The 24548-nt window shown below is 41.8% G+C and overlaps 1 long non-coding RNA gene across 2 annotated transcripts; it reads left to right on the plus strand.

The window, feature by feature from the left end:
• Nucleotides 1-2770: 2770 nt before the first annotated feature.
• On the plus strand, nt 2771-19907 carry LOC123332913. 2 transcript variants are annotated; one of them, XR_006550080.1, is made up of 3 exons: nt 2771-2965; nt 3630-3843; nt 18747-19907. It is a non-coding gene; the product is annotated as an uncharacterized LOC123332913 (long non-coding RNA). The 2 variants fall into 2 exon arrangements; XR_006550079.1 differs by lacking the exon at nt 18747-19907 and adding an exon at nt 6995-8729 and having other exon boundaries at nt 2773-2965.
• Nucleotides 19908-24548: the final 4641 nt, after the last annotated feature.

The raw sequence follows: 24548 nt of genomic DNA on the forward strand, positions 1-24548 counted from the left end.
GGTTGGACACGACTGAGTGACTTCACTTTCACTTCATGCATTGGAGAAGGAAATGGCAACCCACTCCAGGTTCTTGCTTGGAGAATCCCAGGGACGGGGGAGCCTGGTGGGCTGCCATCTATGGGGTCACACAGAGTAGGACACGACTGAAGTGACTTAGCAGCAGCAGCAACCCATTCTCCACACAATATTCAGAATAATCTTCTGATTGTGTGAGCCAGATAAAATCATAACTACTGGTTTTGACCCCTTCCAGGTGCACATGGAGCAAGACCTCAAATCTTTACTGTGGCTGGAAAGCCCTCCGGATCTGACCCTACTGACCTCTCATTGCGCCTCATCTCACTCTTCCTCTTGATCTCTCATGTCTAGCCATACAGGGCTTCTTTCAGTTTCTGAAATGTGCGCACATTTTCCCTGCCTCTGGGTTTCTGGCTGTGTAAGCTTTCTGCTTGGAAGTACCTTCACTCTTCTCCTCACACTCTGGGGGGTGGTGATGGTGGTTTAGTTGCTAAGTTGTGTCTGATTCTTTATAACCCCATGGACTACAGCCTTCCAGGCTCCTCTCTTCATGGGATTTCTCAGGCAAGAGTACTGGAGTGGGTGGGCATTTCCTTCTCCAGGGGATCTTCCTGACCCAGTGATTGAACCCAGGTCTCCTGCATTGCAGGTGGGTTCTTTACTGCTGAGCCATCAGGGAAGCCCCCTCACACTCTAGGCTTCAGATTAAATATAACATCCTGTGATGGGCCTTTTGATGATTTGCTCTTCTCTAAGTTAGCCATTTATTTGTTCTTTCATAGTACTTATTGCAATCTGTCATTCTTTTATTAATATGTCCTTTTGCTCAAACCCATTTATTGTCACTACTCTCTGAGTATTCCAAGACTGACAAATCTACTTTGCTTCCCATAGCGTGCTTGTTGAATAAAAATCTGAAATCGAGTATTTCCCACACTTTATTAGTATAGGTTGGATTGTCATATCTCCTCAGTTCAGTTCAGTCACTCACTCGTGTCTGACTCTTTGCGACCCCATGGACTGCAGCACGCCAGGCTTCCCTGTGCATCACTAATTCCTGGAGCTTGTTCAAACTCATGTCCATCGAGTTGGTTATACCTCTTCAGCCTGAAGTTTATCTTCTCTGATTAGATATTTATAAGAAAAATTATTCTTTTTCTTTTTACTTGGAATTCTACTTTTTTTCATTTAAATATAGGAATTTAAGGGCTTTTTTGGCAGGAGCTATGCTGTTGGCTTATTTTACTTAAGAGAGCATGCAGATGCTTAGTATACTGTAAAGGCCCAAAACATATTTCCACATCTTTAAAACATAGCCATCTGTTCTCAAAACCTCTTCTACTCTCTTGGCTTTGGATAATCTCAATTCAAGCAGATAAGTTAGAATCATTGTTTCCAACATTCTCAGTCTTATGGTCGTTAATGAATGACCTCAACACTTTATTCTCATATCTGTGATCTGTATAAATAAATCAGAATAGAACTTTGCTGCAAGAGCAAGAAGAGTCTGAAGAATCCACTAAGAAGAGCCCATTTGCTCAGCAATAAGTAACATAGGTCACGTGGTTTGTCCATAGCCCAAGGGTGATAACAGAGAGGTGGCAATGGAGGTTTGTTGCAGAAGAATCTGACTCTTTACTGACTCAATCATCTGCTGTTTAAGTTCCACTTTGGACCTTGCTTCCTTCATTATATATATTTCAGTTTATCCATCTGGAGTAGATGTGAGCCAGAAGATCCAAATACATGAGTTGTTCAAATGGACATTATTTTCAAAAAACAAACAAATCCCTGATTTTCTAAAAGCAGAGTTCTCTAGTGCATTCCTGATAACAGAAGCACAGCTTGAACATTCCTTGAAGAATTTCCTTGGCATGTGACTATTGGTGAAACTGAGAGGAAGGAAAGAATTGGAGAGCAGTGTCTGTAAAGGAGATGGCTGGTGCATTGTCATGAGAGAGTTTTTCCAAAATGACAGGGACAATCCATCCTAAATTCACCACATAAGACTTCTTTGAACTTTTCAGATTTGCAGGGTATATGCATGTCTGTTTCATCTGTGCCAATTCATAGAGTTCCACATGCCTGTGTCTATGAAGCTGTTCTCATATGAAGGGCGCCTACAGCCAGGCATTATCAGGTACTTATTAAATACTTTTCACTGACACACCTTTAAAAGTAGGAAAACACTTTTTGAAAGCCCAAATAAGTGTTTTCTTTGCTCAGAAAATACATGACCTACATCTGGCCCTGTCTTCTGCCCTGTACAAGAAGCTCAACCACATTTTCCATATTTTAATGCAAAATGCAGTTACAAACCCAAGTTGCCCCTGGCAGAGGAAAGCAAAATAATTGTCCCACAACCCAACTGCAACTTCGCCTTTGCTGAAGTTGGCCCAGGTTCAGCGTCTACATGGCTGCTGCACACCTGCAGCCTGGGTCCCTGCTCCTCCCTCAGTTCCCAGGCAAGTTCCCTGGGCTGGAGGCACTGGGAACAAACACATTTCCAGGCCAGCCTCGCCCAACCCTGCCCCAAGGCCAGATCTTCCTTGTCTTCTGCTTTGTCACCCAGTTGGAAGCCTCTGGAGGACGGCCCATCTTCCATCCACAGGGAGCTATGGTCTGGAGCCCAGAGGATGAGTCTCCTGGTTTCAATCTGTCTCCCAGAGCAGGATTTACAGAGCCCAGTTTGGAGATGATTTGGAGCCGGTAATCAGTGAGGTGTCTTTAGGCTAGTGGAGCCAACTGTGCTGGCTTAGTCAGTGAGCCTGGATAAATGCCATCCTGGGTTTCCTTTTGTTCACTTCAGGGGAACTGTATCAGAGCGCAGGATGGGCCCCAGCAGGAGAGCTGACACGGCGGAGACGGTTCCTTAGCAGATGCTCGGCCGAACCTCAGCTGTTCTCTCCAGTGACATCCGTGTGACATGGAGATATTTATTCAGGTGATGCAGCTTGAGTGGGCCTCAGGCCAGACCCCCTTCCCCAAGCACCGCCTTCTAGCCCTGAAAGGCAATAGTCTCCAGACTGCCTGAATGCTGTGTCCTCTCAACTTGAAAAATCTGACAAACTTCTGTCAATTACCTTCTGAGGGTTTGGCAGCTCAAGTGACATCCCTCAGAAACTTTGGAGGCCAGCCCCACACTACATGGTGCGGCGGGGGGCTTGAAAAGCTGATATGAAGTTCCCCAGCACGGCTGAGTCTTCTTGCCTTGGTACATGTGGTCTGTGTCCTGGCTGGAGTAGTTTGCTTGTGACCCTGTTTTAGTCTCGGGTTAGAGTGGCTGGTATCTGGAGGGCTAACACCCACATATATGTGCCACTGAATTTGTCAACTCACTCACAGGATTTTGTATCCCTGGAAAATCAACTCAGGGGTTCAGGGACTTTTGAGGTCGTGAATGTCCAATTTTGTTTTGGCTGTACCACGCAGCATGTGAGATCTTCCCTGACTAGTGACAGAATCTGCTCCCCCTACGGGGGAAGTGCGGCGTCTTAACCTCTGGACCACCAGGGAAGTCCTGAATGTCCGATTTTTGAAGTTCCCAGTATTTAAGAAAAGGAAGAAACGCCAAATAGGTCTTAAAAAAAACTTATGATATATTTTAGGTGTTCAATCGACATGGTATATTTCCAGAATTATATGCTATCCCTCGTTAGAAATGACAACAGAGACCACGCTGGGGACGTTGTGAATGTGAAGATCAGGCCCAGCAGTGACTCCATCGTCAGCATCCCCCTGCAGACTGCAGTCTCCTGTGCTGTAGGCAGTGACTTCTGCTCTGGACTCTTTCAGAGCACTTCGATATCACCCAACTGAGAGGTATGTCGGTGGCCTTAAGGATCAAAGAGGTGCCTTAGCTAGGAATTTGGGCTTTACTCTTAGAGGCTGATGGCATCTCTGGTAAGTTTTTAGCCCATGGGGACTGCCATTTCCTTTTTCTTTGTTTTTGAACTTCGTATTTGCTAGGGAAGCAGGGATGTCCGTGGCAGCTCCCTGTCAGGTATTCTATTACCTGTGTTCTGCTACCTGCCACTGTAGATTCTCTCAAGAAGGAGGAAAAAGCATCTTTTCTTTGAGGACCACCCCTTGTTAGGGCAATGCATTTACCACCGTGGTGGGCCTGGGATTCAGGAGGGTGATTCTTTGGAAAGGATGATGGCGCTCTCTACACATTCCCTCTGCTCTCCGTAAGTGCATAAGTTCCAGTCCCTGTGTAGTTAAGCAAATCATGTGACAAGTTCTGACCAATGGGCAGCGGGTGAATGTGGTTTGTGTCACTTCTAGGCTAAACTGTAGAAGAGTTGGAACATGATGACCCTTCTCAGCTGTATCTTCATAGGAACCGGAGCAGTGGCTAGAGGAAAAACCCTCTCTCTGCCACAGACCTGAACATATAGTGAGAAATAAACTCTGGTATGCAAAGCCATTGAGATTTCAGAGCTAACTTATTACCACTGCATAGCTTAACCTGTCCTAACCAATATAACATATATTCAAAGTAAACTTTTTTAGACAGTTGAATCTTAAAATATTTAAAATTCTCTTCTGTATGCATATTATTGTATATGTAAAAAATATATACAATGAAAAGCTTTTGACTCATGAAATTCTTCCTGCAACAAACAGAATCAAAGACAAATTAGCTCTTTTTTAAAAAAATTTGCGTCTAATAAGTACATGATGCTAAGGTTGTTACCTAATGTGGGCAGTGGGATTAGCAGTCTGTAAATCAGATTTTCTCTGCAGAAAATAAACTCTCAAACAGTCCATGGTTCAAGGAAGCTTAGAAGAGTGGGAAAAGGTCTGGAATAAGAATTTGGAAATTGAGAGGCCATGGAATATTTAGAATCAGTCCCTGAACGGAGGCTTAATTCATACTCCAGTATCCTTCCTCACTTATTCAGTCCCACCTGGGTCCTTGTCCCCTTCTGAGCAGCTATGGCAATGGTTATCGAGTTGCTATCTTCACCTTTACCTTAGTTATACTCTGTCTCATGTTGTTCATCCATTCGTTCCAAAAAATATTTGCCCAGCTTGGGATGGGGCCCCGTGTTGGATGGTGAGAACTCGAGGCTCTAAGCCGGTCCTTAAAGACCTCATTGTCTAGTGAGAAGTTCACTTGCAGTCTGCTCAGGGTTCAGAGTTGTTAGGGTTGCTCCCTCCTTGTGGGGAAAATTTTCACTCCCCATTTATCTTCCACAGGTCCCAGCATAATATGTGGGGGCTATTTTCATAGATAGTTCACGTGTGTTTCTACTGGACACACTTGTCAACAAGGGTGTCTCTCTTGATCTTTATTGAAATCCATTCCCAAAGTAAAACGGTTCTCCTGGTTTTAGTTCAGGTCCATTTTCCCATCCTGGATGACTCCAGTCCACTTTGGGTTGCTTCGTACTATGTAATTCTGGCAAAGTCATCTCCAATTTTCCATCCCTAAAACTTATTCAAGGACATCCAGGGTTTTTAAGTTGATAGCAAGCAACTGTGTCAACTTGTACACTTGCAGGGATAAAGGTTGTTGGGTGGCAAACACCCAGTCAAAATCTGATCTTCTCAGGAATATGTTCTCTAAAGTGTCATTAAGATGAAATGCAGCATTTCGTGGGAAGACCATCCCAAACATCACCCCCCTTTTCACCATCGCTGGCATTCAACTTGAAGTGTGCTCTTTCCATGTACAAGTCAAAGCAAGACTTTTCCAAGTGTCAGCATCACGAGCTCCAGCTAGCTCTTGGCAGTGAACTGGGTTTCCTTTTGCCCTTGGCAGAGTATTAGTAACCAAGGCATAGGCAGCTGAGCACAGCCACAACAGTGGACAACCCCCTTCCCCACCCAGGTGTGAAACAGCACCTGGATCCTAGCCTGCCTGGTCCTCTGAAGACACCTGTCCCTATCCACACGGTTCGTGGTATGCAGTCAGGATGATATAGCTATATTCCTAAAAAACAACACAAACAAAAATAATGTTTGTAGGGCAAAGGGCTAACATGTTCTCTTTGCAGCTAGATGAGCTGAAAGGGCTGCAGGGAAATAACCAGTGTTTCTCAGCAAGCTGTACCAACATGATGCAAAAGAGAGAACCCAAGCAGAAAAGGGCAGCCTGTGAACTGATGATGCCAAGCCCCGTCAAGGAAGCCTTTGCAAACTCACTGTTAATCGATGCCACCCAAGGGCACCAGATGTGCCAATAAAAACCTCTTGCACCTTTGGCTGAATGTGGCTTGAGACTAGTCTTGGGTGAGAGCATCTGTTTCCAGGCCCTCCAGACTGCCCAATACAAAAGTGACTCTTTTGATATTGATAAATGATGTGACACATGATTCCCCCCATAGAAATTGTGCAAATCCTTAATTATGAGGGCACTTTCTCAGGGGCACATTAGAATATTATGCTCAATTGAGTTGCTATCTTCACCTTTGCCAAGGCTTTTGTAACACTGCACAGTAAGCTGCCCTTAGAAGTTTTTGCTTTTGTTTGTAAATCATCAGTTCAACTTGTATTAAGGATTCCAGGAATTAAAAAGAAAAAAAGTCCAGAAAAAAATACATAGAGTGAAATTCCTAAAGTAGGGTTTTTTTTAATTCCCCTTTCGGTGAATGGGTCACAAGCTTGCAATTCTAAACAATCTCACAATTAATTCTTGAGCTATGCAGTCCAATTAGAACAAATGAGTCCTTTCTGGTTTAATTAGAGATGAGTATGTGCCTGTGAGCTTATTTGTATAAAATAAGTGCTCATTAAACAAGGTTTGGATCAGGTTCAGCTTGTTAGAAATGCCATGAAAAGGGAGCTTTCTCTCACTGTCTCTGGCCTCTTTAACCCCTTAAATGCCCAGAATGAACTCAAATGTGAAAAATATAAAGAGTATCTTTGCAGAAAGCTGGTGAACTTGAAAGAGGTGATGCATTTGTTGGAACTGTTGGTAAACAAGGCCATCCTCTCATCTCAGCATCTTTCTGTCTTTCCGCAGGCCACCAGAGGACATAAATCCAACGTGGGGGGAGAGGGGCAGATGAAGGCCACTTGAGTTGTAGAAAGAACAGGCTTCTGTACAATGTGTGTCACTTCAAGCCCCCCTACTAAGGGCCTGAGCCATGGGCCAGCAGCAGCCACAACAGTAGCATGGCCTGGGAGCTTGCCAGAGTGCAGTATCTCGGGCCCCCCACCCCAGGCCTGTGAGATTCTGCCTTTTATCAAAACTCCCAGGTGATTTTTATGAACACTGCGATTTGAGAAGCACTTCTCTAAAGGCACTAAATGATGGCGATTTTACTTTAAAAGATGAAGGGCCCTTGGGAACCCCCTGAGAAGGTCACTTTACTTGAAGAGTCTGTGGTGGGGGTGGATTGCCACTTTAACCACACCCCAATCTCCCACCCCACCAAACTCTGCTAAAAGCTCAAATGAGTCCCCTCTGCTCATCCTCTAGTAAGCTTCCAGGACTAAAAGGACCCAGGTCAGGGGGCCACCACTTCACCATATCTGTGCCTTGAACATCTTAACCAGCTCTTGAGAATGTAACCAAATCCTGCTGGCTCTCTGGCTATATGAAGAAATGAATTCTGCCCTTGAGGGGCTCCCACTCTAATGGGATGCTACTGGAGGCAGATGGATGAGTGAGAAAAGTCAGGGACTCCCTGGCCCACACCAGTGACAGATTGATCAGAAGACCAACCTTGAAAAGGCCTCCCGTCTCCAGGGAGGAGGGAGCCTCCGTCTGGGTGGGAAGGCTCCATTATGTAGCATCCTGACATGGGCCAAGAGCCAGCTTCCAAGGCTGTCTATGCATTAAAGAGAACTTAACCTGCCAAGAGGGTTAAGTGCCACCTTGATTTATTATTCTGCTCAGCAAGAGTTTGTCCATTTTTTTTGTCATTTATTTTGTCAAAAAGTTAAGTTTGGGTATAATGAAATGTCAGCTTCAAGACAGTCACTAAGCAGCCTGAGACTCTCTATGTTGTTCAGTACTGGCACTTCTTTTTAAGAGCCTGGTGGAGAGAAGATGTTGGGCTCCTGCTTCACCACATGGTGCCTGAAACAAGGTGGAGTAGATAGTAGCAGACTGAAAACTTCTGTCCTTCCATTCCAGACTCTGAGACTAATGGTTGTTAATTCGGGGACATTGAAGGAGACCAGACCAGGAGGTAAATGTCATCAATGAGCCCCGTAGCTGACCCTGGTCTGACTTGGTACCCTGGTGATGGACAAAACCCTGCAACCTTCACAACAGTGTCTTGACACTGGGGCAGGCCCACAACTTTGGCTGCTCTTCCCTGATCCTCAGCTCCAGCATGTGAGATGCCCTGTCTCACCCATTCCTGCTCCCTCTTAGCTTTGGTTGGTAAAATAAGAACCTGGAAAAAGAGCAGGAAGGGGAATGGGGAAGCAAGCATTTCTCCCTCTCTGTAGGCATGATTTTTTTAAGACCTGGTAATGATGTCATTCATCAGCTCATCTGATGGGGATGAGGTGTTGGAAGGTGACATGCGAGAGGTGGGCTGGGGTTAGACTAAATCTGGAAAAGTCAAGAAGAGGCATCTGGGATCAAGAGACCATGAGCATCATTTTGGAAAGTTCATTTGAAGTTCTGGTATAAGTGTTTAAATGTAAGTTTGCTATTAAAAAAAATCACATAAGCAAAATATGCTCAATGTTTAAAAATAAGAAAATAAAAATTTAAAAGATCAAATATCACTCATTAATCCACCACCTTTAACACTTTGGTATATTATGTCCTACATTTTATATATACAGAGAGATTTATAGATTTAGATATAGATATAAAGTGGAATTAGTGCACATACTCATTTATATTGCTTTTTAGTTAGTCCTACATCATGAACATCTACAATCTCATTGTAAATGCATAGTTTTGTATTGGTGCATATATTACAATTATTGCTTCTGTTGGATATCTAAATATTTTCTATTTTTTATCTACCTATCATCTATTTATGTTTTTCTATCTTGCTTGCATGCATGTTAAGTCGCTTCAGTCGTGTCTGATCTGTGCGACCCCATAGATGGCAGCCAACCAGGCTCCTCAGTCCACAGGATTCTCTAGGCAAGAATAGCATTAAAACCATATTCTAAGAGTTGAACCTTTGTATGTATCCTTTATTATTTCCTCCCAAATACATAATTAATTGGTTAAAGAGAATCGGTGTTTTAGGAATTCTGAATCATATTGCCAAATTGTCTTTCAGAACACTTGTACTGATTTGGACTGTCTTGTGAAAAACACCTTTCTTGCTCTAGCTAGTGGTTTGGGGGAAAATAATCTCAGTGGTTTGGGGTCAATAATTGGAATCAACTTTTATGATAGTTTCACCCAGAACCCTCCTGGGGCTCTCCTTCAGTGACAGATAAGAAACAACCTGAGCCCTTAGGAATTCAGATGGTGGCATCTGGAAGGTCTTGTTCTTATAGCTGGTCTTTCTAACTACTTGGGAGAGCAAAGTAAACAATGGAAACCTAGAGTTTTAAAGGGGACCTGGTGTGAGTCTTCAGTTGTCTGTGATGTCTGGGTAATAATAGCTTGGGGCCCCTTGAGTCAGGAGAACCTACTCCAGGTTCCAAGACTGCCTGAAAAGCACAGCTACAGGCAGCAAGACAAAGTATAAAAGAATGCTGTATTTGAGAATGAAATCAACTCAGGGAGGAAGACCAATAAGACGGATCAACCAGAGTAGAAGAAGCAATGGAATGCTCAAATTTAAAGAAAAAAAAAAATTAACTCTAAGGAAAATTTATTCAGAGTGCCCACTTCAAAAAATCTTTAACTACAATGTTTTGCTAATTAAAATATTTAACAGAAGAGTTGATAAAAAGGATAGTCACTACTGATTACTACATTAAATATTCCATAAAGGAAAAATGAAAAAGGAAGGAAGAAGGATGGAAGGAAGGAAGAAAGAAAAAGCAATGAATGAAATTACAAGGGTCTTGGAGAATTGAGACCTTAAATACAATATTGAGAAATTTCAGTAGAAAAAAGAGATAAAGAAGTTATAAACAAATACTACAAGAAATTATTTTGAGCTAAAGAGGACTTCAATTTTGAAAAAGAAAGGGTTCAGCAAGTGTCATGCAGGATTAATAGTCCTATTGTTGATAACGATAATAATAAGATAAACCAGACCAGAGCTGGCCAATACAACTTCCTGAAATGATAGAATGCTCTGTGCTTTTCAAAATGGTAGCCATAGAGTCACATGGGGCTACTTCATGTGTGAAATGTCGTTAGTGTGACTGAGAAACTGACTTTTAAATGATATTTAATTTTAATAAACATTTACACTTAAGTACTCATACGTGGCAGGTCACTATCACATAAGACAGCTCAGATCTAGACATAAGCTGTTGAAACTTCTGAAATGTAAACATTAATGTAAAAGTTTATATACTTCCAGACAAACATAAATGCTTGCCTTCAAAGTATGGAGAATCAGATTCATACTGGACTTCTACAATGCTAAAAGTCAAAAGAAAATAGAAACATGTTTATAAACTATTAAAAGAAAGTATGATTAAAAAATCCTCTATTCTTCCAGAATGTCTTCTTACATAAGGAAATAAATAGAGATTATATACTTAACTATTTAGAAAACAAAGATTATGGCATCTGGTCCCATCACTTCATGGGAAATAGATGGGGAAACAGTGGAAACAGTGTCAGGCTTTATATTTTTGGGCTCCAAATTCACTGTAGATGGTGACTGCAGCCATGAAATTAAAAGACACTTACTCCTTGGAGGAAAAGTTATGACCAACCCAGACAGCATATTCAAAAGCGGAGACATTACATTGCCTGCAAAGGTCTGTCTAGTCAAGGCTATGGTTTTTCCAGTGGTCATGTATGGATGAGAGTTGGACTGTGAAGAAGGCTGAGCGCTGAAGAATTGATGCTTTTGAACTGTGGTGTTGGAGAAGACTCTTGAGAGTCCCTTGGACTGCAAGGAGATCCAACCAGTCCATTCTGAAGGAGATCAGCCCTGGGTGTTCTTTGGAAGGAATGATGCTAAAGCTGAAACTCTAGTACTTTGGCCACCTCATGCGAAGAGTTGACTCATTGGAAAAGACTCTGATACTGGGAGGGATCGGGGGCAGGAGAAGAAGGGGACAACAGAGGATGAGATGGCTGGATGGCATCACTGACTCGATGGACGTGAGTTTGAGTGAACTCTGGGAGATGGTGATGGACAGGGAGGCCTGGCGTGCTACAGTTCATGGGGTTGCAAAGAGTCGGACACGACTGAGCAACTGAACTGAACTGAACTGATTTAGAAAATGCAAAAAAGACTCAAGAAAATGCTCTGAAATATATACAAATGAAAACAGAGCAAAAATTTACATGTAAGAAAGATACCATTGTCAGAAATTTTGGTGAATTAATGAATCTTATAGAAAGGATGAGATGTGACTAGAAATCATGATTTAAATATATAAAATTTCTTCAACCACAAATAATAAGGAAAATCAATAATAATCTGACAATTGTAAAACTGTATTTATCTCTGTGTATGGAGAATAGACTATCTTTCTTTATAACTCATGGCATAAGAACAAAGATCAACTTTGTCTTTGATTAGAATGAAGACCTAGAAGTTTCAAATAAGGGAGCTTTTTTAAGTATCCTTTATCCCCAAACCCTCAAACCTAGAAGAGCTCTAACAAAAAAGATGTTACTTCAACTTTTTATTGGTTAAAATTTTGGAAACATTTATCTAAACATTGTAACTTACCATATGAAAGAGTAAAGATTGGAATTAGAAACTGTACGAAAGATTAAAATGAAAACTTAATGAATACAACCAAAACTATTCTGGGAGGTATAGTTTAATACATAGACTTTATATACTAAGAAAATTAACTAGATAAAGAAGAATGTAGTAAATTAAAGAAGTTAGGAGACAAGGATTAATAAAATTTGAAATTAATGAAATAAAAAGCTAGTTTTTAAAAGATAAAATACATAAAATCATAGAATGGAATGAAAAACATATAGAAACCAAAAATTCAACATGAAGAATAAAAAAGTATAATGAGAGATACTAAAAAAAAAAAAAACTTGGGTGTCTACTTTATGCAACTGTATGATACATTTGAAAAATACTGGAAATGGATGATTTTCTAACAAACTAAAAACACCAAAGTAGACAAAATGATAGAAAAATAAATATACCAAAAGTCTACCAAAAATCACAACTAACATTCATTTTATATTCAAAGAATAGACAATCTCTATGTTATTAAAATTTTCTGGTATATAGAAAGGATAGCAGTTTCCCCAGTTCATTTCAAGCTATCATAACCTTGAGTGCATGCATGCAAAGTCGCTTCAGTTGTGTTCTACTCTTTGTGACCCCATGGACTCTAGCCCATCAGGCTCCTCTGTCCGTAGGATTTCCCAGGCAAGAATACTGGGGTGGATTGCCATTGCCTTCTCCAGGGGATCTTCCTCAGCCAAAGATCAACCTGCGTCTCCTGCAGCTACTGCATTACGGGCGGACTCTTTACCGCTGGACCACCAGGAAAGCCCATTAACCTTAGGATCAATATTTGAGAAAGAGAGCACTGAAACAAAAATTATAGAGCAATCAACAAATGAATAAGATGACAAACTTTAAATAAAAAACTATCAAGGAATATTCAGGAAAATGCTTTAAAATGAATATTATAGCATAACATGGTAGGATTTGTAATTTAAAAAATGGTTCACCATCAAGAAATTTAGAAACATAATTCTTAATTCAAGAAGAAAAAACACATAATGATATTAATAGATTCCAAAGAAGCATGTGATGAAGTTTATGTGATGAAGTTTATGTGACTAAGTTTAAAGAATGTTCTTCATCTTCTTTTGACTCAGCTTAGACAGAAGTAAACTAAGTAAATATTCTAAAGATTACAAACATGAAGGGGTAAAATGTTTTCAACAGTTTGAGGATAAGAGAGAGTGTCCATATTATTGATATTTTTCAACATCTTTCAAAGGTTCTAGAAAGTTAAATCAGCAGAATATACTTTAGAATTAAAAGCTCCTCAAATAATCTTTGCTTTCAGAAAACACTAATTATTCTCAAAACAATTGGAAGATTATTTTAAAAACATTTAGAATTCACAAGACTTTTATAAAGTGTTGAAATATATATAAATATACAAAATCAATGAACAATCCTTTTCTTCTGGCATAGCAAGAATTAGTTAGAAAAGGCAAAATTGAAAATTCTATTTACAATACACACAAACAGTATAAAATAATCAGGACTAAATTTAATAAGAACAAAAAAAAATGCCATAAACTTTACTGAAGGACTTTAAACAAGGTAGAAATAAATAGGGAAACATATCATGTTCTTGGAGGAAATACTTCACATCTCAAGTCTGGACCCTCATGAAATCACTGGGTACATGAAAGTCATTTTCCATCAGAATTCCTCTTATTTTTCTACAGAGCATTACAAATTGTGCTTCTTTATTTGAAATATATATATGAAAGTACAAATGTGTAAGACTTCCTAGTAAAAATTTGAAAAAGAAAAATACTGAGGAATGCCAGAGAGGGCTTGCTGAACCAGATATTATAAAACTTCTGAAATCAAAATAGTAAATTAGGGCAGGGGAATACCATGTGAGCTCCCTTGCTTCTGGCAGTGCAAACTTCAATGACAGTAGAAAGACATACAAAGAGCTTTTCAAATTGGTATCCGTGGTGCTTGTTGGGATCTGACATTTCTCTCTCAAACCTAAAATGTGTTTTATTTGAAATTATAATGGCAAAAAATAAACATAATCCTATTCTGGATTATCCAACAGCCACTGATAACTAAGTACAGTCACAAAATCTCCCTGTGATATTTGCATTTATCACTGTACTGATAAGTAACTGATGATAAGTAACACCAACAGTCCTGTGCTAAATAGAGGTAGATTTAAAATGTGTTTGTGTTGAATACCGATACTATTGTGGCTCAGTGACAACAAAAGTTGGCATCAGTGCAAACAACAAGAGAGCGTAAGATCCTCACATAACAAATACTCAGCATTCCCAACTCAGGAGGACCTACGCTGTAGGATTGAGGATCTTGTTCACTTCTGATCAGTGGCTCTGTTATGGCAACACATTTTTAATTTGTGCTAATTTGAAGTGTGCTGGTTTTGTGATTTTATTTCCATTTAATTTGTAAAGCAGATTTAGTTTGATAGTTGTAAGGCTATAAAAATAAGGAGTTTATACCTAGTATATGTTTGCATTTTGTAAAAGAAAGTAACAAGCTAAGCAAAATTGGATAGCATTAGCATAAGAATTGGAGAAGGCAATGGCACCCCACTCTAGTACTCTTGCTTGGAAAATCCCATGCATGGAGGAGCCTGGTGGGCTATTGTCCATGGGGTCGCTAAGAGTAGGACACGACTGAGCAACTTCACTTTCACTTTTCACTTTCATGCATTGGAGAAGGAAATGGCAACCCACTCCAGTGTTCTCGCCTGGAGAATCCCAGGGACGGGGGAGCCTGGTGGGCTGCCGTCTATGGGGTCTCACAGAAGCAACTTAGCAGCAGCAGCATAAGAATAGGAAAACAGATTGGTGGAAGGATCAGAAGCTCTATAAACAGCTCAGAAATAAAGATGTTTGTAAAGAAAATATGGGATTAAATAACATTTTATTTCAGTGAGATAAGAATGATTAATAAATAATGGAGACAGACATAATTAACAAAAAGACCTTTGCCTCATCCTACTTTCAAAACTGCACTTACAAAACAAAGCTTTTTAGGTGGAGCTCTCCTCATCAGCGCTGTTGACATTTGGGGTTGGATAGTTCTCTGCTGGGGGGCCATTGTAGGATGTTTGGCATCATCTTTGCCTTCTACCCACTAGATGCCAATAACCTTCTCTCCCCAGTTGTGACAAACAAAAATGTGTCCAGATATCATCATGGGGGTGGGGGAGGAAATTGTCCCCAGCTGAGAACCACTGGTTCAGATATACTAAAGCCATTTGTCTTCATCATCAGAAATGTACTAGGCATATTCATGAAAGAAAGTCCTATGACAATATTTTTAGAGGTAAATTACAGATAAACAACCTGATATCTACCTATATGCCATTGATTGATTAAACCATCATGCTTCCATGCAGTGGAGTATTATGCAACTACTACAAAGGTTATCTCACTGAGAGGGGCATCTGTGAGATAATCTTAAGTACCAAAAGAGGTTTACAGAATTCTTTTAAGGGGGTCATTGAAAAAGACCCTGATGCTGGGAAAGATTGAAGCCAAAAGGAGAAGAGGGCAGCAGAGGATGAGGTGGTTGGATAGCATCATCAACTCAATGGACGTGAGTCTGAACCAACTCTGGGAGATAGTGAAGGACAGGGAAGCCTGGTATGCTGCAGTCCATAGGGCTGCAAAGAATCAGACACAACTTAGTAACTGAACAACATAGAAAGCAGTGGGGCGGTGTTTGGGTTTTTGATTAGGGACCACAGTGGGTTGAAGCGTGGTCGCCAAAAAGATTCGTATATCTAAATCCCTGGAAAGTGACCTTGTTTAGAAAAAGAGTCTTTGCAGATATAATTAAGGATGTTAAGAGGGTATCACTCAGGATGACCCAAGTGGGCCCTGCATTCAATGGCATGTATCCTTATACAAACAAGGCAGAGGCGATTTGAGCCACACAGAGAAGGTGATGCAAAGAGGGAGGCATAATGGTTTGATAGAGCCACGAGCCAAGGAGTGTCTGGAGCCACCACAAGTTACAAGAGGTAAGAAACAGATTCTCCCCAAAGCCTTGTTAGGTAGCCCAGCCCAGCCCACACCTTGGTCTCAGACTTCTGGCTTCCAGAACTGTGAGAAAATAATTTCTATTGTTTAAGCCATCCTGTGTGTGGTAAGGCAGCCACGGGAAACTATGAGGGGATAATTTATTTTTTTCTGGGATAGTTGAGGGAGGCTTCATTAGGATGATAACACTTGTCTTGCATCTTAAAGGAAAGTGTTTAGGGAAGGAGGCTTCTGGGGGAGGGGGAGGGGCAGCAGCCTGCCCAAAGTCTAGAGAGCTAAGGGGCAGGGCTGGGTGAGTGCGGCTGGGGCTTGTGGTGTATTTAGCAGTGAGGGTGGAATAAAAGGTGAAGTATCGTGTTTTTCCCCTGATCATTTTAGCTGAAGAAACACGTTCGCAAACACTTTGGAGATATTTTCTAAGAACAACGAGCAAATTCATGTCTGATTGGCAGCTCTTATTAAGTCAACCTTCAGTAACAAAGTCACAAGCGCAGAGATTACTGCCCCATGAGTCCCCAGTGAGAGAGAATGTGAGCAGTGCCTCCTTGGATTCAAAATGCAGCAGCTTGTTGAGTCTTGAGGCCTCCACTTGCAGCCAGTTTGCTCACATTCCTAGCAGACGGCTTGCTTTGGCATCCATGTAATCTCTGCCAGAATGGGAAGCCCCCAAGCTAGGTAGAAAACAAAGTATTTTCATCATTTGACATGATAAAGCGTGTGGCTCTTGAGTAAGAAGAACTGGCACAGCCATGGGCATGTTCTGTCTTATCCTATCCCCCAGAGCTCCGCAAGAAACAAGTCTCCACAGCCAACATGCCCAGTAGGGTCTTCTCATGGCCTGGGAGGGGACAGGAGCCATGCCTTTTCTTCGCAGGCCACATGTGGCTTGACTTTCCACCACATGGATCCTGTTGTGGGCTCAGTAGAGTTTCTGCTGGAGGTGACTCTGCATCCCCCTGCTCCCCTTAGAAAAACCCTAGTGGGGAGCTTCTGGTGGTACATCTTGAGACCAAGAAGGAATGAGCTTAGAGCCAGAAACACTTGCAGATGTATGGTTGGAACATTTGTTTCACAGAACTGCCGCTATAAATAGGATGTGGATAAGCAAGAAGGCAACAGCTTGCATGGGTGGCCTTGTCTTCGTGGCAGAGATACTTCCCAGAAGCACGCACTGCTGGGGCTAACTCTGGATCCAATGAAGCTGCCAAGTCATCACTGTGACTTGGATCACAGCTGCCCTCGTGCCAAGCCTTTTCCCTCATTGTTCAGAATCCATCTGTAATCAACTCCAGAAATTTCCATGAGAGGCTGGGGGCCCTCATCCATTGGTGGCATGCCACACTTACCTGTGAAATCCTGTCTTCTCTGTTGATGGCAGAGGGTGTGTGTGTGCATGTAGGTTTGTGCATAAATGTGTGTGTATGTGCATGTGTGTGCTCCAAAAGTCTCAGCTGATGCAAATTTCTAAAAATTCAGGGCCCCACTTGAGAGTGCATGCTTCAGGAGTTCTCACTCGTTCCCCAAGAAGAGGAAAGGTTGAAAACATGGAAAACTGAAAATGTGAGCAGACAGGATGGGAAGGAGACTGCAGATTGGAGGTGTACCTGGTGGGTGACCAGGAGCACAGTGGAAATAGCGGTAGGTAAGGAGGAGCAGTGGGGATTACTGAAGGCAAGGCTCATCTTTGGACTCTTGTCTCCTGCTCTTTCCCTGTGTGGACCAACCAGAGATGGAAAGGAGACAGTAAGAAGCCAGCATGACTATTCAGCCCCAGCAGCCTTTGAAAGAGGAGACAGAATGAGTCAGAAAACACTTCTCTGTGACAGATCACGAGCTCAGCAGAGCAGTCTCAGAGCCTTTGTCTGGAAGCTGGTTGTAATAAAACTTTCACATGGTTGGGAAGAAATCAGGAACCTCATTTTCTGTGCTTCCCAAAACTTTGTCTCCCATTCTGATTTAGAAATAAATGACGGCACTGGGTGAGGTTCTTGGACATCAGTCATCTCGTTCAAGGCTCACAAATCTGAGGTTCATCTCACAAAAGAGGAAATGAAGGCTCAGGAAGCTGAAGAGGCTTGTTCAAGATCACAGAGTAGGATCACAGACCTGGGTCCTTGATGACACATCTGGGCAGTCACAGGAGTCCTGGTCCTGCTCCTCCTGGAATAGTTGGAGATAGTCGTAATGGCAACGAAGTTTCTCTTCTCTCATGACACAAACGTGAGTGCTTATTTCACCCGGGAACTATTAACAGTCACTAAAACACACTCTGTCATTTGCTCCTCACATTACTACGAGCTAGATATCATTACCCCCTGGACAGGAGCAACTGAGGAGACTTCTCCAAGGCTACACAGCAAGGTCATGCCAAGCTAGGATTCAAACACAGACCTGTCTGATCCCAAAGGCCATGCACTGGCCCGCTGCGCTGTGCTGCTTCTCTAGTGGAAACAAGGCCCCGCTGACTGCTGTCTCTGCCCGGGAGAGGAGGTGCATCCCGGCCACAAGGCCCACCCCTCATTACTCGTGGGCGCACCAGGCCTCCCAACAATTAAGCCCTTAGAACATCCCCCGGCCCTGGGTGACATAATAAAGGTGACTGTGATGGCCAAGTGCACGCACTAAACAAAAGTCCCTTGTTTTAATTTATCTTCCAACTGTTCTTTGCGCAAGACTGAGCTCCTACGGGTAATTAAGGAAGACGGTTTAACCTGGCTGAATGAGAGCAGGGCTCAGAGCAAAGTGGCAAAGTGGCAGCAGAGCAGAGCTGATGTCAGCTGTTAATTTGACATGGTAATGAGGGCACCAATTAAAGATAATAGGGGTAGGGCTGACCATGGAAAGGCAGAGCACAACACTCTTCTGAAGTCTTCCTTTTATGTAATTTTCTTGCCAAGTAGCTAAATAGATTTTTCATCCCCTTTTTTCTCAGCTGACACTTCACTGGAGCTACGACTAACTGGTCACATGCCCTGAGCTTGATCGCTGTCTACTCAAAGCACAAGGATTATGTACCACCAACTACAAAGATTCACACCCAGCTCTGCCACTTTCTATCTGCGTGACCTAAGACAAGTTACTTCAACTCCCAGTACCTCAGTTACTGCATCCATAGAATGGCCATGATGATACTAGTACCTTCCTCATGAGGCTGTTGTGAGCATTAGAGTGATAAAAATATTGGGCTGAGGACAGAGCCGAGTACATATGTGAATTTGTTATTATTACCTTGAAAACTTTAACTATATTTGCACAATTTTTTTCCACTTTATGTCTTTGCTGTTTGGAAATTTCTTGGTGAGAATATTTTTTTTAATTTTTATTTGGAGGATCATTTTTTTATGATATCATGTTGATTTCTGCCATACAGGAATGAAAATCCGCTATACGTATACACATATCCCCTCTCACTTTAGCCTCCTTTCCACCCACCCCATAGTGTCTTTAATAGAGCAAGTGTTCATTAAATAGCCCTTCTCATCACAAAAATGAAATGGTAATTATATGATGGTATGGAGCTGTTTTATTTTGCAACATGGCAGTGTATCGAATCAACACCTTAACTTTTTACAATGCTACGTCTCAATTATATCTCAATAAATGTAAGAGAAAATCATAATAAATGTCTCTTAATACATTTTTTTCTCCTCTTCTCTCTCTTTGTCCCTTTATCTTCATAAACAGTAACTCCATTTCTACTGTCAAACGCTAGACAAAGTGAATATGGTGAAGACCCATTAACATGTTACGACAGTGAGTTAGGAATGAAGATGGCAGTAGTTATGTTTCTGTGTTCAGGCCATCCCAAAGCTGAGAGGCTCCCTTTCACATTCTCAGTATTTAAATGATTTTTTCCTATAACATTTAAACAATTCTTTTCCATTTTAGTTATTCCTTCGTAAATTTTTCAGTTTATTAAGAGTTCTTCTGAAATCCTTTAAAAGCCATTTATTTACTCACCAAAAATTCTAGGAGTTATAGAATTCTTTGACTAACTTCTCCAATAGTAATTTATGTTTACTTGTTACAAATTTTAATTATGTAATTTATAGAAATCGGTATTGGATGATGTAGTTTTTGTCACTTTTGGAGATATCTACAAAATAACATTTGTCTGATTTTTAGTTCTTTTCAGAGCAATTTAAGTAATCATTAAGGAACATCATAGGATTTATGCTTCTTATGAACATGCTTGAAAAGAAAAATGACAGTGTTAGTCACTCAGTTGTGTCCAACTCTTTGCAACCCTGTGGACTGTAGCCTGCTAGGCTTCTCTGTCCATGGGATTTTCCAAGCAAGAATACTGGATTGGGTTTCTGTTTCCTTCTCCAAGAGATCTTCCCAACCCAGGGGTTGAACCCAGGTCTTGCACACTGCAGGTAGATTCTTTACCATCTGAGACACCAGGAAAACTGTTATGAACATATTTGCTGTTCAGAAAAGTATATTTTACAATTTCCCTGTAAGATTAAGACACCATTTACAATAAATAGAAACCTGTGATGGAGAATATGGTATTTCATTAGAATTAAAAATATTAAAGTTTGTCTACTGTTAGGAAAACAAGAAAAGGTTTTGTTGAAAGGATGGGGATAAAAATAACAAATTGGGAACAATAAAAATGATATTCAGAGATATATGAAAAAACTACTAAAGGGAAGAAAGATGTCCTCACGGGTAAAGAATAGAAGCCTGATTAATTCATGAATGCATCCAGAAGTGGGCTGTTACTATGTTCAAGAATATAGTTGTGAATATAGTTGCAAGATTAAAAATGAATTTAGAAATTCAGCAAATTGGTCATTTGGTGACATGCTTCTTGGAATTCACTCTACTTTGTCTTCTAAATTCTGTTGTGAAAGAATTCTCCACTTGCCTGTCTGTTATTTGTGAGGCATTTAAGTAGACACAGTGAAGTTGCTCAGTCGTGTCTGACTCTTTGCAACCCCATGGGCCTACCATGCTCCTCCGTCCATGGGGTTTTCCAGGCAAGAGTACTGGAGTGGGTTGCCGTTTGTTGAGAGAGGTGTACAGTGACCTCTGTAATAAACTGATAGGAAGGGAGATCAGAGGATCATTCCAGTAAATATCTACAGTAAATATCTACAGTAAATATCTACAATGAAGTATAAAATATGGACAAGTCACAAGCGTACAGGAAAATGTAATTTACATGCAGACCAGCACATAAAACATTATCCGCCTTTCAGAAAAGTTTCTTGTTCTTCATCCCAGGTACTATGCTTATCCAAAGTAACCACTATTCTGACTTTTGACATCACAGGCCAGCTCCGTCTTTATATGTATGTTTTGAACTGCATATGAATGAAAGTGTTCATATGATCTGTATAGTGTTAGCTTCTTTTGCTCAGCATAGTGTTTGTGAGACTTGCTGCACGTGGTTATAATTCTTCTTTTTTTCTTGTTGTATAATACTCCTCAGTAGGAACATTCTACTATTGTATCTGTTTCATTGTTGACCAACATTTGGATTTTTCTTTGGGTTCTTACAAAGAGGGCTGGGCTTCCCCAGTGGCTCAGTGGTAAAGAACCCTCCTGCAATGCAGGAGCCGCAGGAAACGTGGGTTCAATCCCTGGGTTGGGACAATCCCCTGGAGAAGGGCATGGCAACCCACTTCAATATTCCTGCCTGGAGAATCCTGTGGACAGAGGAGCCTGGTGGGTTACAGTCCATAGTGTCGCAAAGAGTTGGCCATGACTGCAGCAACTTAGCACACACGCACACACAAGGAGTGTTACTATGTACATTTTAGTACTGTATGTGTGTTTTGGTGATGATGTGTGCATATTTGTTTAAAAGATTTTGAAGATTTCTGCAAAGTTTAACTGGCATTTTATTTGACCAATTTGTGGGCTATATGTGGGGATGGACTTGCTGGGTTACAATGTATGCATATGTTCAGCTTTAGTTGATATTGCCAAGCAATTTGCCAGAGTTGTATCAATTTACATTCCCATCAGCAGTTTGAATTCCTAGTTATTCTCCATCCTTCCCAGTTGTTGGTATTATCATGTATCCAGCACATTTTCTTGTGCTTATTTACCATTTTGACATTCTCTTTTGTATTGTGCCTACTCAATTCTTTAGCACATTAAAAAAATTGGTTTGTTTTCCCTCTTGATTTATAGGCTTTATACAAGTTTTTATTCTGGTCATGTATGTATTAAAAGCATATTCTCCCATTCTGTGGCTCACCTTTTACCTGTCTTAACAGTGTCTTGACGAACATGTGCTATTTTTTTTTTACTTGTGAAAATATATAATTTTATTGTTTTGTGGAAGCGTTGGGATTAATTTCAAACAGTTCCCTATTTAGGAAAAAAACAATATAAGTATAAGTCATTTAAAATTACTCTTTGTTTCCTAATTTTTTTATATCTTTTTATTGTTCTCTTAGGCTAAATGGGATGTCCCTTAGTACTTCTGTGTGTGTGTGTCTGATGCAGATCAATGTGTGTGTGGTGTAGGCCAGTTTGTCGATCTTTTCTTTAATGCTCAGAACTTTTTGTGCCCCTGGGTTAGAATATTTTTAATGTTGCTGCTGCTGCTATGTCGCTTCAGTTGTGTCCGACTCTGTGCGACCCCATAGACGGCAGCCCACCAGGCCCCCGCCAGTCCCTGGGATTCTCCAGGCAAGAACACTGGAGTGTGTTGCCATTTCCTTCTCCAATGCATTAAAGTGGAAAGTGAAAGTGAAGTCGCTCAGTCATGTCCGACTCTCAGTGACCCCATGGACTGCAGCCCACCAGGCTCCTCTGTCCATGGGATTTTCCAGGCAAGAGTACTGGAGTGGGGTGCCATTGCCTTCTCCAGTGCCTATATTCTGCAGTTCAGTGACTTGCCTGTAGTTCTCCATGTGTTCATTCTGCTCAGGCTCTGCGAGTTGAGTAAAGAACACAGTCAAGCTGCACCGTTGTAGGTTACGTGCCAGGACAGAGGGGAATTGAAGGATGACAGAAAATGGATCCGGCCACCATGCAGCTCAGCATCAAGGAGCTAGGAATAGCGTTATCAGGCGCAATCTCACTCTCATAACCAGATGATGGTGGAGCTTTGCAGCAGCCGGTGTCCCTGCTCCTTGACCTACCACTCTGCAGGACTGTGACCCAGTGAGTCAGCCTGCCCCTCTCTCTCTTTCTCTTCTACCATGCTATCTTCTCAATACCTTCTTCTCTTTGCCCCATGACTTCTTCTTATTGCCTTTGCTCTGTGAATCTCTGTTTTAAAAGGTAGGATATTAATTAAAAAAAAAAAAAAAGAAGGTATGGAAGGTCAACAGACCAGGAAATGAGTACCACTGAAAAGATAATTTGTTTCCTTACAAAGCCCAAGAGAAGGGAGCAGGCCATGTCATGAAGGGTTACCTGGGGAAGCACCAGGTGAGTCAGGAGGTAGTGGGAGAAGAAAGAGATGTGGATGAGAATCTTTATTGTGGTTTCCATGAGAAGGAAAGGGTGAGACTAGGATTGGCTGGTTTGAATAATTTCAGCAGGCTGTGGGGCTCGGGTGCTTTGTCTGATACCTGGCTATGGGGTTGTAGGCCAGGCAAATAGTGACCCAGAAAGTGAGAGCCCCATAAAGGAAATAGTTTCAGTGTGGTTTTATATTTGAAAGCTGTGCTTGTGGGCAAATTATTTTCTATCTCAAGGCTAACCAGAGGGGCAGTCCTTTCAAAATCAGCAAGACCCTGGATGTCAAAGCATTAGAATGCAGAAGTAAAGACATGGTTACTACAGTCTCTGGACTCCCTATCCCCTACCCCCAAGAATTGTCAGTCCCCTAAAATGACTTACTCTCAAGAGACTCCCCATGGGAGGCTGAATCGTCCAGTAAAGGCTGTTTGCTTCTGAGGTGAGCTCCCTGACAGCACCCCACCCCAGGCAGACTGGTCAGCCTAAGCATTCGAGCCTTACTAGGATCTGTCAGCAGGGCCAGACTGGTGCCCTCATGTGATCAGCTCTGCCTGAAGAAGACATTTGTCACTGTGTCCATCTGTCCAAGTGACTCCCCTGCCATCATTTTGAGCTTTCCTCTGCCTCTTCCCCTAGCCTTCCCGATTCTTCTAAGCCTCCAGCCATGTCCATGCTTCCTCCCTGAATTGCCAGAGTAACATTTTCTCTTCTTTCATGGAACTTTTCACTTTCTCCCATTTGATATATGTTGCTTTCTGTCTATATCACCTTTAGAAGCACACAAATGCAGAGGGCAGGCTGAGTGAGTGTGTCTTATTCGGTCTACAGTTACTGTTTCCTTCTCTGCACCCCTGGGGTCTAGCACAATGCCTGGAGCATCAGTGTTCGATAAGTATTTATCAGGTGGCAGAAACCTCATATTTTATGTTAAGTCCCCAACAGAAGCAGACCCTAAACCAAGGATTCTTGAGTGAATCATTTACTTGGGCAGTGATCCCCAGAACTGCTGGGTATAGGGGAGGAGAGAAGGGAGACTGGGGAGCTGCCAGGACAGTGTGGGCTAGAGAGCTGTTTACCCCTGAGGGCAGCTGGTGCTCATTCCTGTTGGTACTCTTTGCAGGACATTTCTCGGAGCTGCTCCATCTGGATTATGTGTCCATATGTCACTGGGTGTGGGCTGCCCCTGGGCAGTAAATCCCCTGACACACAGCAGAGCATGTTCATGTAGCCAGAGCAGACCTTCTACAGGGTCCTCAGTGGCTATGGTCAGGAACCAAGCCAATGGGTTAAGGGGGGCACT

The sequence above is a fragment of the Bubalus bubalis genome, chromosome 3 (assembly GCF_019923935.1).
Source record: "Bubalus bubalis isolate 160015118507 breed Murrah chromosome 3, NDDB_SH_1, whole genome shotgun sequence".
Lineage (NCBI taxonomy): Eukaryota > Metazoa > Chordata > Mammalia > Artiodactyla > Bovidae > Bubalus > Bubalus bubalis.